Source organism: Mus musculus, chromosome 12, assembly GCF_000001635.26.
Source record: "Mus musculus strain C57BL/6J chromosome 12, GRCm38.p6 C57BL/6J".
Taxonomy (NCBI): Eukaryota; Metazoa; Chordata; class Mammalia; order Rodentia; family Muridae; genus Mus; species Mus musculus.
The window spans coordinates 10,517,713-10,533,204 of NC_000078.6; the positions used below are offsets into that span (position 1 = coordinate 10,517,713).

Here is a 15,492-nt window from a genome sequence, read left to right on the forward strand (position 1 = left end):
GAAGGCTGCAATGGATTCTGGGATGTGATGGTTTTAATAGGAATGACCCCCATACACTAATGTGTTTGAATGTTTGGCTATAGGGAGTGACATTATTAGGAGGTATGGCCTTCTTGGAATAGGTGTGACCTTGTTGGAGGAAGTGTGTCACTGTGGAGACAGGCTTTGAGATCTTATATGCTCAGGCCATGCCCAGTGTGGCACGCAGTCTCCTTCTGCTCCCTGTGTGAATCAAGATGTAAAACTTCCAGCTCTTTATCTCCTTGCACGCCACCATGTTGTTTCTGGCCATGGCTATAAAGGACTAAACCTTTGAAACTGTAAGCCAGCCCAGATTAAATGTTGTCCTTTATAAGATTTTCTGTGGTTATGGTGTCTCTTCACAGCAATAAAACCCTAATGAAGACATGAGAGTTCCATGCTCAGGATGATGCCAGCTAACTTCAATTCTTTTTAAGGGTGACCTGAATGACATATCTACATGTTTCCCATAGTAATTAAAGAAAAGGTCCAGAAATTTATTGAAGAAGCAAGCCTGAGGAAAAAAGCTCAGTTGAAAACGGACTTGTTTTGCAAGCAAGAGGACTCAGGTGCTATCTTCAGAATCCAGGTTTAAAAACAAACAAGTTTGGTGGGACACACTTGTAATCCCAGTGCCAAGGGAGAAGGGATGGGTAGATGCCCGGGGACTGCTGGCCAGCAAACACAGCCTATATAACGAGTTCCAAGACAGGTGCCACATCTAAACCTGTCCTCTAGGTTTCTCATATACCTACATACTTAAAAATACTAATGGATTTGTACACAGACAAAAAGTGTTCCCCTTCACCCTCATCTGCCCCACCCTCCGCACACATACGAAAACCCTCAAATGTCGAGCTCAGTGACATATCTGAAACTGCAGCCACTGAACTTTATATTCTATTCTTTTCATAAGATCTGTTACCTCTCTGTCCATGCCATCCATTGTGTATTGAAAAGTTAAAGCTCCCTCCTAGGAAGGCTCAAGATTCCCAAATCTTAGACCTGCTCTGGAAAGCCAAAGGAAAAATAGTCTAGCCAAAGCAGTAGGAACCACGCAAAGTTTCCCTCAGCCAGAAGGTGACATGCGAGCATTTTAAAAATACATCATTCTTCAGTCTGATGTCACCATAAATCTTAAAATGTTGTCTAGATGGAAACATCCTATCCAAAACCATAAAACAGTGGCAAACAACTTAATACTCTTCTTTTTAAAGGCCCCATAGGCACATCCTTCCTAATATAAGGTCTCCCATCCAACTTTCTCATACCTTAATGTTATGTTTATAAATTTTATATTAACAACCAAGAATGACACAGCCCCCCACAGAGTTAAGCAGTCTGCTATTTGCTCCTTTACTGGTTGAACTACCTAGCAGTGATAACACATGGCTGAGCCATAGCCTTGCCTCTGCCTACCAGCAGGAGCCTACCATCATGTCTGGCATGTCAGTATGCTGACAAAAAGAAATAGCATCCCTTTTTTATTAGTTGGAATCTAAAGTATGAGAAAAAATATGTTGTGGTATAGGCCAGCCTTGCCTCTCTGGAAGTATCCCCAAGTCTGGAATTGTTCATGCAAATAAAACCATAAATCAATGAAATGGCCACTGATCCCCAAAGACAATTCATTCTTCTGACACCATGGCCTTGAGATGCTTTGAGTAAGCCTCTTTCTTTCTTTATATGTGTAAGTGGTGATGGATAAGGTAATTATGACAAAGTAGGCAAGAGGAAGGAAATACTAGTACATTATAAACATGATATATACACACATTAATGATATATTTACATATTCATCTACTTATATCCATATATGATTATCAGAAAAATAGATTCATATACTCATAGGATACACAAAGTCATTTATTTCACACTGTCTCATATATACTACAGTGTGATCTTATTATAATGCCCAAATCAGAATCAATTAGAAGTTTCAATTTCCAAGGGACCTTCAAGCATTACTCAAAGTGATGACAGATGGCTGGTTGGTAATAAAGAAAAAAAGACCCTTAAGCAAACAAACAGAGCAGTTTTATAAGCAATCTCTCCTTTATGCATATATATGTATGCATGCTCTTATGTATGTACTGTGTGCGTGTGCGTGTGTGTTGAATTAAGATTGAATGTGTCTTCCTCAATTGCTTTCTACCTTACATACTGAAACAGAGTCCCTTGTTGAACCCAGAATTCACTACTTTGGTTAGTCTAGCTAGCCAGTTTGCTCTGAGAATTCTGTGCTGTCCTTGTGCTAGGATTACAGGGGGCCACCATACCCACCCAGATTTTGTGTGGATTATTGGGATCTGAATTCTGTTCCTCATGCTTGCAAGGCAAACACTTCACCCACTGAACTGTGTCCTCAGCCCTGATAAGCAAGATCTTAAATTGATGAAATTTACACTGTGAAATGAATACTGTGAATGTTACTACTTTAGCAATAATTATAGAATGCCCACTATACTACTGCTTTTAATGTACCACATTTACTGAACTTGACATAACTTACAGGTGACTTCTCATCACCACTTTTCAGACAATGTTCGTGAGGCATGGATTAACTCATTTTTACATAGATATAGATGACTGAAAAGCTATATTACAATCAGTTAGCCCTATTTCAGTTAAAAACAAGCTGTGCTAATTGTTTTAGATATGTGTCCTTTCCAGATATTTTAATATTATCCAAAAGCTAACAAACTGTAGTATCCTTTAAAGAGCACTGCGTGAATATTTGCTTGTTATCATTCACTGAGCCAGTACCAGGATCCCATTGATACATTAGACTAAGTTCTATTCACAGTCTTGTGAATGTCTGATGTAGGTTGTATGGTTTATTAATATTGTCAATCATTTACAGCCATACTAAATATAAACTTAACCCAGAGCTATGCACAAAAGGAAAATGCATGGTGAATGGGTAAGGATAAAGTTTCAGCTATACAAGACAAATATGCGAGAAGTCTCCTGCACAGCACAGAACCTAGTCAATAATACCGTACAGCGCACCTTAAAATAAACTAAGAAGACAGATTTCTGGATTCCTTTAAACTAAGGCACTTATTAATTCTAACAATACATTACATATGATCACGGTTTCTCTGTACAAACCTGCCAGCCAGCTTTCATGTTGTCCAAGGCAGATATCATTCAGTCACAAACATCTACTTACCCAGACATCTGTAACATATTCCCTCTTTATGTGTACTTGTTGATCAATATTTGGAAAAGAATGAGTCATTTCCATTAAAAGTTATTGAATGGATGCTGATATAAATTGTACCAAAGATGTTTATCTGGCCAAATGTGACCTCATTGATCTTAAGTAAAACCTCACTATGTTGTAAGCAAACTCAAAAGTCCTAGAAAACTCTGGTAATTCATGGACCTTTAAAATACTATGTACACAAGCTGTCATTCCGTATCTTTTGTTTTGTTTTTGTTTTTGTTTTTCGAGACAGGGTTTCTCTATATATCCCTGGCTGTCCTGGAACTCACTTTGTAGTCCAGCCTGGCATCGAATCAGAAATCCGCCTGCTTCTGCCTCCCGAGTGCTGGGATTAAAGGCGTCGCCACCACGCCCGGCTTGTCATTCCATACCTTAATGTTGCATTCTGGACTGGAATTTTCACACTTTCAGACATGAGACAAGAATGCAAGAGAAAAACAACATTGACTAAATCACTATCATGACATATGTGCTTCCTTGACAAAGAACATTCATCCTTCAGTATTCTTATCCATAACAAACAACACTATCCAGATTTCATATTGATATTATTGATTTATGTAAATATTATACTATATATACATATACATGCATATATATATACATATACATGTTATATATATATATATATATATATATAAAACAAGTATACCAATATATTCCTTCTTTTGTAATGATACACAGTTTATTTGAAGTATTTCAAAATACTTCTATTTGTAAGGTATTCATGGGATTCACTGAGGTATTTGTCAAAAGAAAATTTAAGACCATAGAAGCTAAGCAACTTCATAGGGACAGTAGATCCAGAAGACAGAGCCTTTAAATGAATGTCCACATGTTTTTGAGATACTGTGACAGAGTGGCTGATTTGTTGTTAGCTTTCACTAGCCCAAATTAATACAATATCAGCTGCTATAACAACCTCCAAATTACAGTATATTGAGATAATATATGTGATTCTTGGCCAGGTTAACAGTATTGCATTGAATAAACAGGTCTGCTAGACTGTCTCTTATTCCTTCAGTATTTTTATAAACCAAAAGAACAGAGACCCTGCCACTTTCTATAGTTACTTACTCCATTTAAACCAGCAAAGAGAGGAACTGAGCAAGAATGGACAAAAGGTTATAATGGGTATAGTCTTTCCACTCCCAGGTTAGAAATTACATGGCTATAAGGATATGCAATGGGGTGGGAGCAAACTTCGTGGAAGAATACGAAGGAAGCTTCAAGAATACATTCCTGCCAGAAGCAATATAGGCTATAGACACATTTAATATTCATACTATTAATAGTATCTTCATCTTAATTATTTCACAAATTGTATGTAAGATGGTTTTGTCCAATCATTTGATTCAGAAACCCCTTGGGATTTGTAAAACTGGTTCTAGCAGATGAAGAAATGAATCACCAGTTAAAACAACTGGCTACTCTTACAGTGGAGCTGGTTTGGATGCCCAGCATCCGCTCAGCTCACAAACGTCTGTAGCTGGAGTTCTGGGGGATTCCTGTGCTGTCCTCTGGCATCCTTGGGCTCTTCATACATTTGGCACACAGACACATTTGCAGGCAAACATTCATATACATAAAATAATTTTTTTCTTTTTTTCTCCAATATTTTATTAGGTATTTACTTCACTTACATTTCAAATGCCTACTCCCACTTCTTGGCCCTGGTGTTTTCCCTGTACTGGGGCATATAAAGTTTGCAAGACCAAGGGGTCTCTCTTCCCAATGATGGCTGACTAAGCCATCTTCTGCTAAAGATGCAGCTAGAGACACGAGTTCTGGGGGTACTGGTTAGTTCATACTGTTGTTCCACCTATAGGGTTGCTGACCCCTTCAGCCTTTGAACTTTCTCTAGCTCCTCCACTGGGGGCCCTGTGTTCCATTGAATAGCTAACTGTGAGCATCCACTTCTGTGTTTGCCAGGCACTGGCATAGCCTCACAAGAGACAGCTATATCAGGGTTGTTTCAGCAAAATCTTGCTGGCGTATGCAATAGTGTCTGCATTTGGTGGCTGATTATGGGATGGAACCTCAGGTGGGGCAGTCTCTGGATGGTCCATCCTTTTGTCTCAGCTCCAAACTTTATCTCTGTAACTCCTTCCATGGGTGTTTTGTTCCCAATTCTAAGAAGGGGCAAAGTGTCCACACTTTGCTCTTCCTTCTCCTTGAGATTCATGTGTTTTGCAAATTGTATCTTGGGTATTCTAAGTTTCTGAGCTAAAATCCACTCATCAGTGAATGTCTTATTACCAGTTGGGACATCTTCTGGATATATGCCCAGGAGAGATATTGGGGAATCCTCCGGTAGTACTATGTCCAATTTTCTGAGCAACAGCCAGACTGATTTCCACAGTGGTTGTACCAGCTTGTAATCCCACCAGCAATGGAGGAGTGTTCCTCTTTCTCCACATCCTTGCCAGCATCTGCTGTCACATGAATTTTTGATCTTAGCCATTCTGACTGGTGTGAGGTGGAATCTCAGGGTTGTTTTGATTTGCATTTCCCTGATGATTAAGAATGTTGAACATTTTTCAGGTGCTTCTCAGCCATTCAATATTCCTCAGTTGAGAATTCTTTGTTTAGCTCTGCAGCCTTATTTATAATAGCCAGAAGGTAGAAAGAACCCAGATGTCCCTCAAGAGAGGAATGGATACAGAAAATGTGGTACATTTACACAATGGAGTACTACTTAGCTATTAAAAACAATGAATTTATGAAATTCCTAGACAAATGGATAGATCTGGAGGGTATCAGCCTGAGTGAGATAACCCAATCACAAAATAAAATTAAAAAAATTAAAAACGCTGATTCTAGAATTACTGAAGGACTGCTAGATTTCTTAGACATGTCACTATAGAGCGATGAGAGCATTTCTTCATATATTCACTGGGAAACAAGACCACAAAAGTCAATGAAGATAAAGAGCGAAAGTTACAAGATTCTGAAGGAAATGGATAAAGGAAAGGAAACCACAGGGATGAAGGAAGACATTCCAAGGAGGAAGTGAGAAAAGGCGTTGGATATCCAGGAGTTCAAACCAGATATAAAGGAACTCTTCCCTATCGTTTGACATCAGTGAGTCGATCTTTCAAGACTTCTGAGAATTACATTTAACCAAAGAAACCTATAACAATTAAATATTTAAGATAACAGTTGTAAGAGTGTGAATATTTTTGAGCTGGAAAGACCTTTGATGTGGTGATCATTCAAAAGATTTCTGGGTGAGGGAGATACTGACTTTGAATGAACTTAAGGAATTTGATATGAGGCCCATTGTACTTGAATTCTCCACCAGCAATTTAGTATTCTTCACAGCTCTAAAGGGGGTTGACTCTACAGTTGACAAGTTAAATAGTATTATCCTGTATGTAGTGCTGGGATATGCAAATGAGTGAGACTGCCTCCAGAGAATATTCAGCCAAAGAAATAAACAGGGAATTATGTGTGTGATTAAATCAAGAAAACTCTTTTGTGATTAATCTATGGTGGTGCTGGGTGAATGTCTGTGTGTATCATACAACTCCTGTTTTCTTTTTCTGTCTGTATTGTTTTCACAGAATGCACTGGAGAATGCTATGGGGAAAGTTGGCTTTGACTGTAATCCCCTCCCACTGATGGGTAATTATTTTCCTTTTGACTTCATTTCTTGGTAAAAGGCATCGGGCTGCTGTAGTGATTCCCTGAAGTGTTAGCACTTCTTTTCCTGGATCGCTTATCTCTAAAGGAGACAATGTACCCAGAGGGGGGAAGGGAGCTCTTTCTTCATCCTCCCTGTGGACATCTTCCTTTCTCTCAGCCCCAACTTGGAGGGTTCATGAAAGAGGAGTGAGTCTTGCACAAACAAGATCAAATGTATGATGTATTTTTAAACTCACAATCTTTTTGACTCCCAAACGAGAAGAAAAAAAAAAAAACATAATAATTCCAAAACAGGGTACGGCCAATACCATGGGCTATCTCCTTGGAATATTCTGTAAATAGTCTCCATATCAGGAGCAAAGAATGTGCAGTTGCAAGTCAAAAAGTCAGGTCCAGAGAAATCGCCACGTTGGCTTGTTATTCCTCTAACAATGTCCCTGTTGGCATTGCTCAGCCCGATGTCAACAGGACACATTTATTGCTTCACACAGCCAGGCCTTGTCATGTGGAATCAGTTGACATGTGGGAGGTGTTTTATGCCTCTTTCCTTCATCTGGCCTCTCTCAAGCACTTGAAGACACTAGTTACTAAACCAAACACAAATAAATAGAGAGATGTCAATTAGGACATCCTGCAGAATGTGTTGCACATGATTAAACTGTATTGAAATAAAGAACTGAATAATTAATTCACGAAAAAAGTCACTTGTCTGAGTCTAATATAGAGCTGGCTATGAAGATTGTTGTTAATTTCATGAAAGGGACAAAAATATAAGCCAGACATAGTGGTGCATGCCTGTAAGCCCAAAACTCAGTATATACAGCTAGAGGATCATGGATTCAAGGCTATCCTGGAGTATATGTTATAAGCTCAAACTTCAAAAAAAAAATAACATCAAAGACAAATATAAACTGATAGAAGAGACTTACTTGTGAAAATGTTCAGGATTTTAGACACTGGAGAGATCTAGGACACAATTTTTATTTCTTTCTTGTACCTTGGCAGAGCTTAAGAAACCATTCACCATTTGTTAATGTGAACGTGTAGGGGAGGGGCATGTAGGCAGTAGTGCAGGTAAAAAGAGAGGACAGAAGCTTCTCAAATGAATGAGTCAGAGGCAACACAGAGTGATGGGAAATGCTCCGAATGGAACAATGATTAGTGCGTCTCACAGCAACGTCCAGACACCACCTTCTGATGCAGACATACATCTGTTCAAAAAAATTCAAATTTCAAGAATAGTTGACAAATTTCTGAGTCTATGTCATTATTAATAAACATTCACACGTAACCCCGAGATGAATGCATTTATCTTTTTCTGTGCCTACACCCGGCCTCACTGGACCCTGAATGCCTGTTCCTTACCCCCATCTAGAAAATTGCTCTCTAAAACCATTTACATTCTTTAACACATTTTTTTGCCAAACTCTGTTGAAATTTTCCTGGAACAACTTAAGCTATACTTTTAAGTTTGAAGCTATGGGAGGTGACTAGCTCTAGCATGTGTCTATGTATGTTTATATTGTGTGAGTGCATCTGTGTGCAGAACGCAGGCATGGGTATGAATGTGAAGGCTTGGCTCAAGGTTGACAAGAGGAATCTTCACAGATTGCTCCTCCCCTTGTTCGTTGAGACAGAGTTTAAGTAAAACCTAGAGCTTACTGATGTCGATAAACAAGCTAGCCAATGTGCCTTGTAGGCCCTCTGTCTCTGCTGTCTGGGAACTGGGGTTACAGGTGAGCCAACTTAAAATATGTGTTTAGAGGACCCAAGTTCCAGACTTCAGACTTAGATGGCAAGTGCTTTATACCAACCTTGGGCCTTGTAGTGGCTATTCCTGGTTGTCAACTTGACTATATTTGGGATGAACTACAATCCAGAATTGGAAGGCTCACCAGTCACCCTGATCTGGAGGCTTGGAGATAGAAGTTTCTGATCTGGATCTTGGTATGGAGATATTGAGGCACAGTGGCTATGGATTCCAGAAGATTAAATCTCTGAGTTCAAGGTGGTGGAACACACCTTTAATCTGGGCTACACCTTTCATCTGGGATTAAGGGTGTGGTGGAACACACCTTTAATCTAGGCTACACCTTCTGCTGGAGACAATATAAGGACATTGGAAGAAGGGAGTCTTGCTCTTGCTCCTTTGCCTGCTTGCTGTGTGAGACTAAGTAACTGATAGATCCTTGGACTTCCATTCACAGCTGCGACTGAACCATTGTTGGGAATTGGGCTGCAGACTGTAAGTCATCAATAAATTCCTTTAGTATATAGAGACTACCCATAAGTTCTGTGACTCTAGAGGACCCTGACTAATACAGAAGTTGTAACCAGGAGTGGTTCTAGAGGAACAGAAGTTGGCAAGTGCTTTATACCTACCTTGGGGCTATTTGTCACCTTAAAATTTTTTTTTCATGATTTATCTTTATGTTTTGTGCAGCTAAGATGGTCAGAGAGAGACTATCCATCCCAGGTTAGTACCATCCCAGGTGATTACTTTAGATAATAAAATTACCCGAGGACACACCATTCTTCCCAAAGCAACCAACGACAGGTTCATAACCCTCTGTATTTTCTACCTGCCAAACAATGAGTCTATATATCTGCCCAAAGTTAGTCTTTATAGCTCAGATCTTGTTACATCATTCAAATTAGTTCATCCCAAGTTCTTCTTTTGTCCTGCCTTGCTTTACCACAAAAAACACAGTACAAGCTCTGGGCATGCTTCCTTCTTCTGACTTACTGAGCCTGGTGTTCCAAATGTGGTCCTGCCTGCTGCTGACTGCCCCTTCGCTGGAAAACTATCAGTGGAAGACTCTTCTTCCAGTGGCACTGACCTATGTCATCTGCTCCATAAATCAGCATCCCATGGGTCCATTTTAACAGGACGCACTCTCTAGTTCCTTTCTCCTTTACCTGCTGAGCCTCTTCTCACGTTACATGTATGTATGCTTTAGTATATTCATTTGGTTGCTTTGGCAAAAATAAAGACTTTATTTTTAAATAGAAACAATGTGGAAAATAAAAAACATCAGCAATCTAATCCAGACAAGCAGGTAATATTTTTATTACCGTAGATTTAGGCATTATTTTAGTATACCAGTATATGTGGTTTTTATATATGCATACTTAAACAAGTGGGAGACTACTTATTTTATCTCAAATATATGTTACTGAAAGCTTTAAATTTCTAAAAAGTTCTATGTTTCTAATTTTAATAAGAAGAAATAAGGCATACCACAACATTTACATTGATTTATTGTTTAGAGTTTATGATTTAACCAATAACACAATAAATATTTACTTGTGTCTATTTTCACTATTGTATATTTATGCCTATGGGCAAATTACCCGATGAAAATATGATAGTTCAGAGTGTCCATCACTTTTATAGATAAAAACCTAACACAAAATTTAATGTCAGAAAGCATGTTGTATTTACTATTTCCCCCTACTCTTAGAGTACATTTGAGTAAATCATTTCTTACTCTTTCATAAAAATATCTTTTGCAGTAATTTTGGCTAAGCTATCCATATAATCAGTTAAAAATGGCCTTATTCTATTTGAATTTTATTGGTCAGGATTTAATGGGAGGACTTTCATATACAAATCACTAGTATTTCCTGTCTATGAATGTCTCCTTCACACTGGTTGCCTATGTGTTGTTTACCTGTTTATTACACTTCTACTGAAATTTACTTAGAAGTTAATTCTATGTCATTCATGTGATTGACAAACCTATGCCTTTGGTTGACATTTTCTTTCAATCTTAGTTATTATTGTTAGAATCCAGAAGTTCAAACAGTACCCAACTTATTAGTCCATCAACTTTTTATTTCTTTAGCTGCCTGGAAAGTTATAGTCAAAAGGTCTCAACAGTTACATCAGGAAATATCTTCTTCAGTCTTCTGTTGTTTTAAGTTTGGTTGATCTTTGATCTATCTCTGAATGAGAACACTCTTTTTCTTCTTTTCAATTTGCAGTGATGTGATTTTCCACTTTCAGATTCATCTTGGCTCAAGGCCCTGAGGTTCACAGGACCACAACATTCTGCTTGTGTCAAACATTCAGGTAGCTTCGTTGACCACAAGGAACTTCTGAGGGATCTTCAGCTTCATTCATTTCTTCTGTACATTAGCTCACCTGGCCCTCCCAAAACCCAGGAGGGATTACTAGTCCTCTGTTTCCACCAAACTTTCAATGACATATGGGGACCTTGACCTGGAGAAATTGCAACCAACCATAGGTAGGTAGGTCCAAGTCAAAACAAAGTTCACTCCAGAATTCCCAAAGCCATCTGCCTCTCACAGCACATAACATGTGTGTATGTTTCTCTTTTACAAAGCTCTAATTGGGTGCCCTCTTTCACAGGCCAATGTGGCCTGCATTTTTTCAGGTGTCTCTCAGTCTATTTAGAGTAATGATCTCAGATTCATCTCCCCAAATTAAAGTTGTGTTCAAGCTCAGAATCCTATGGTCTATAGAAGCCTTTATCTTCCATGATTATTCTACACAGACTTCAGGGACACCAACAATCTGCCAGACACCTCTTGCTGTCCTAAAGGGATGGCTTGTTTCCAGTTACCACTTCCCACTACAATCAGCCTTGCCTTTCCCTTCTTCCAACACCCTGTCCTTCCCGAGGCCCAACTTGAATCTCATGTCCTTCATTAATCTCTTTCTGGAAACTTCCAGTAGACAGTTCATGTCTTTCCCGCTTTACATTCCACTGAGCACTATCTGTAACTCCCATAAATGACAAAGCTTTGCTTTGTAGCTGATGCCAGGGCCTTACTTTCCTTATCAGAGTGTCAACTTCTGGAGTTGATGGATAGTCTCCTCTTTATGTTTTTATTTCCCATCTCCCAATGCATAGAACAAGCATAGGTAGCCTCTGGAAAATAAAGTATTTATTAATACTTTACTAGTGAATAAATAAGTGAGCAGTGAAGGAAAGCTTATTGAGGAGTAAACGATGGGATGGCTTCCCCCTTTGACAGTCTTCATTTTCCAAAACACTTTGTCCTTTCCATTTTTTTCTTTTTTTGCTTGTTTTTCTGCCAATCAACACACACACACACACACACACACACACACACACACACACACCAGAAGACTGAGTCCTGAGATCCCACTAGCAACACACTATGGGTTAAGATATTACTCTTTGGTTGGTGGTTTAGTCCCTGGGAGCTTTTCTGGGTCTGGTTGGTTGATATTGTTGTTATTCCTATGATGTCACAAATCCCTTTAGCTCCTACAGTCCTTGTCCCAACTTCTCCATTGGGGTCCCCATGCTCTGTCCAATGTTTGGCTGTGTACATCCACATCTGTATTGGTCAGGCTCTGGTAGAGCCTCTCAGGGGACAACTATACCAGGCTCCTGTCAGTAAGCACTTCTTGCCATCAGCAATATTGTCTGGGTTTGTTGCCTGCAGATAGGATGGGTCCCTAGGTGGGGCTGTCTCTGTGTGGCCTTTCCTTCAGTCTCTGTTCCTCTCTTTGTCCTTTCATTTCCTTTTAACAGAAGGAATTCTAGATTAATATTTTTGAGGTGGGTAGGTGGTCCCATTCCTCAACTGGGGACCGTGCCTATTTATTGGATATAGTCTACAGGTTCTCTCTCCCCTTTATTGAGATTTCAGCTAATGTCCTCCCTGTTAGGTCCTGGGAGTCTCTTGGGTCCCTGGTATCTGGGACATTTTAGTGGCTACTCCCAGTTCCCCTCTCCCCACTGCTACACACCTACTTTCAAATCCTGACCCTCTGTACTTCTAAACCAACAACCGAAGAGTACACATGGGGGGGACTCATGGCTCTACCTGGGTATGTAGCAGAGGGTTGCCTTAGCTGGCATCACTGGTAGGGGAGCCCCTTAGTCCTGTGGTGGCTCAATGACCCAGGGTAGGGGAATGCTAGGGTGCTGAGGCAGGAGTGGATGTGGGGGGGAGAGTACCCTCATAGAGGCAGGGGATGGGGAGAGGATAGAGATATTGTGGAGGGAAATCTGGGAAGAAGGATACCATTTGAAATGTAAATAAGTATAATAACCAATAAAAAGTGAAAAAAGATATGCCTTTGACTCCTGAAAGAAAGAAATGATGCTCTTAGGAACAGATTCATCTTAAAGAAACGGACCCTGCCTATGGTGAGTAAAGGCCTTGAGAATTTCCCCTTGCATTGCACAAACAGTTATAACATTGTGTGATGTGGGAGGGTGTGAAAGTGTTAGCTGAAGGTAGCATCATAGACGCATGAATACAACTGATTTTCAGCTCTCAGGGTTGGTCTTACAGTCTGTGTAGGTCTATCTACAAATCTTTAGATCTGTATTCTTTTCCTTGCCCGTTACAGATAGACTGTCTTTCTACATGGGCCTGGGATTTCTAAACTGAAACCCGGGAGGAAAGAGCACATGGCATATCATCCCTCTGTCCAGGGAAGTCTTTGTCCTTGATGGACATCATCAGAAAGAAGAAGAACAGCATGTGACATGTGGAAAGAATGGAACACTCCAGAACTTCTTGCCCCAACAGTTAAACATTATTTTAGAGAGGGCTGTGTGCCAGTTTGCTAGAATTGAATGCATCAGATTTCTAACATCTAATAACAGATGTTCTGGCTACATTTCATGAAATCATTTAATATTGCTTTATGCTGCGGTAATAAAAATGTCATCTGGCTCTACTCGGCCCAGGTTGCATATCTTCCTCAAAGGGTCAAAATGATTTGATGCAGTTCTTGGATCAAAGGGGCTGATGGTGCCTGAATCTTACAGGCTAGTGGACAGGATATGATCTAAGAAGGGACATGTGCTGCTGCCCTAATGTGTGCTTTATATCCAATAGTCAAGGTATGCCTCTGACCCCTAAGCTTGCACAGATTTGAATTCTAAGTGTAAAAGTAGTTTTGGGGAAGCTCACACTTTCTATTCCCCTCATATCTCACATCTGGCAGCATGAGTGTATGAGGAATGCTAAAATAGGTGGACCAAACATGCAGGATGTAACTGGCATGGTACCAGACTTTATCACCAAGGACTTGGAGCAGAATAAGCAAGTAGAGATGATTTGGTCTCTCAAAATAGGCATTGCAGGAGAGTTAGAATTATTCACTGAGGCAGGGGAAGAGAAAATGCATTTAATGAAGCCTGACTATAAATTAGAAGACCTTGCAACACCAAGAGATGGTGAAGCTGTCAAGATGACTTGAAGATTGAAATAACTAAGTTCATCAAGAAATAAAGTAGATAACAGTAAGCCAGGGGGGTTTATTCAGTTCAGAACATATCTAAAGTAAAAACCAAACAAAGGACAAGGTGGGGTGCAAGAGAAAAATTCTGGGCTCCCTGTGGACTATTCTAGAAACAAATTAAAGGAAATAAAGGGAAATTTAGAGACTATAAAAATGAACATGTTTCATAAGGTTTTAAAGAGTAAAAAATCCTCCACAGAAACTATGATACTGATGCTTCCTAAAATCAAAGACCAATATTGAATACCAGCAATGGTGGCACATCAGCTATTTAATCCTACAGCTGTCTACTACATGGGCTCAGAATCCTAGAGGAAAACAATACTGCCTTTTCCTTTCCATTTTCATTGTCAATTTGACTGGGCCTGGAATCACCTTGAAGTTGTACATCTGGGCACATCTTAAAGGGTGTTCCTAGGGACATATAAGTGAGAGAAGAAGATAGACCTATCCTGAATGTGATAGTAACATCCTATAGGCTAGGGACCTGAATTGAATAAAAAGAAATTCAAGGAAGAAGTTGACACAGTGCAATCAGTCACTCCCTACACCTACTAAATGATCTCATGTTATAAGCTGACATAAGTCACTCTTTAAGTTCTTTTCCATGTATTTTATCACAATGTTCAATGTACATAATATACAAGAAAAGTAAATAAACCTTGAAGCCAAATTAATGCCTGCAGCAATAATAATTGCAAAGGATTTTTGTATCTCAGAGAATAGTAGCTAAAGCCTATTGTGAGGGTGGTGTGGCATTTTAAAACCTCTGCACAGTATGAAACAATTACAAGAATAAACAGATAAACTAAAGAACAGAATAAAAATATTTCCAGGCTATTGACTTGCAAGGAATTGATATTCAGAATATATAAAGAATACAACTAGCAAAAGAACAAATAATCCAACTTGCAAATGGGCAAATTGATTATCCATTTGAAAAATAACACACACATATGAAAACAACAGCAGCAGCAGCAGCAACAACCATAAGCAGTTGCTAAATGTGTGGGGGAAACATCAAGATATTTAGTCATCAGGAAGATGCAAATTAATCCTACTCTAAGTCTCGTTCATTCTCTTCTTTATTTTTGAGAATTTAATAGATGTGTACAATAAAATATCATTTCTTCCATTATTCCCATTCATGGCTCCCCTACCCCCTTTGGATAGCCTACTACGTCCAGTTAGTCCTGCCTTTATGTGTATGGGTGGGGCCATTCTGTGGAGCATGGGAAAACTATTAGGGCCATAATATCAATACAGAATGATTATTTGCTAGGAACTATCACTACCAATAGCTCCTCATATGAAGTGGGACCTTGAGATCATC

At 39.4% G+C, this 15,492-nt stretch overlaps 1 long non-coding RNA gene across 1 annotated transcript in view; it reads left to right on the forward strand.

The window, feature by feature from the left end:
• Gm38407 (predicted gene, 38407) overlaps positions 1–13,591 on the forward strand; it is an 84,916-nt gene extending 71,325 nt beyond the window's left edge. The window contains exon 12 of the long non-coding RNA NR_110487.1: positions 13,260–13,591. This is a non-coding gene — a long non-coding RNA (predicted gene, 38407). The remainder of the gene's footprint in view (positions 1–13,259) is intronic.
• The last annotated feature ends 1,901 nt before the right edge of the window (positions 13,592–15,492 follow it).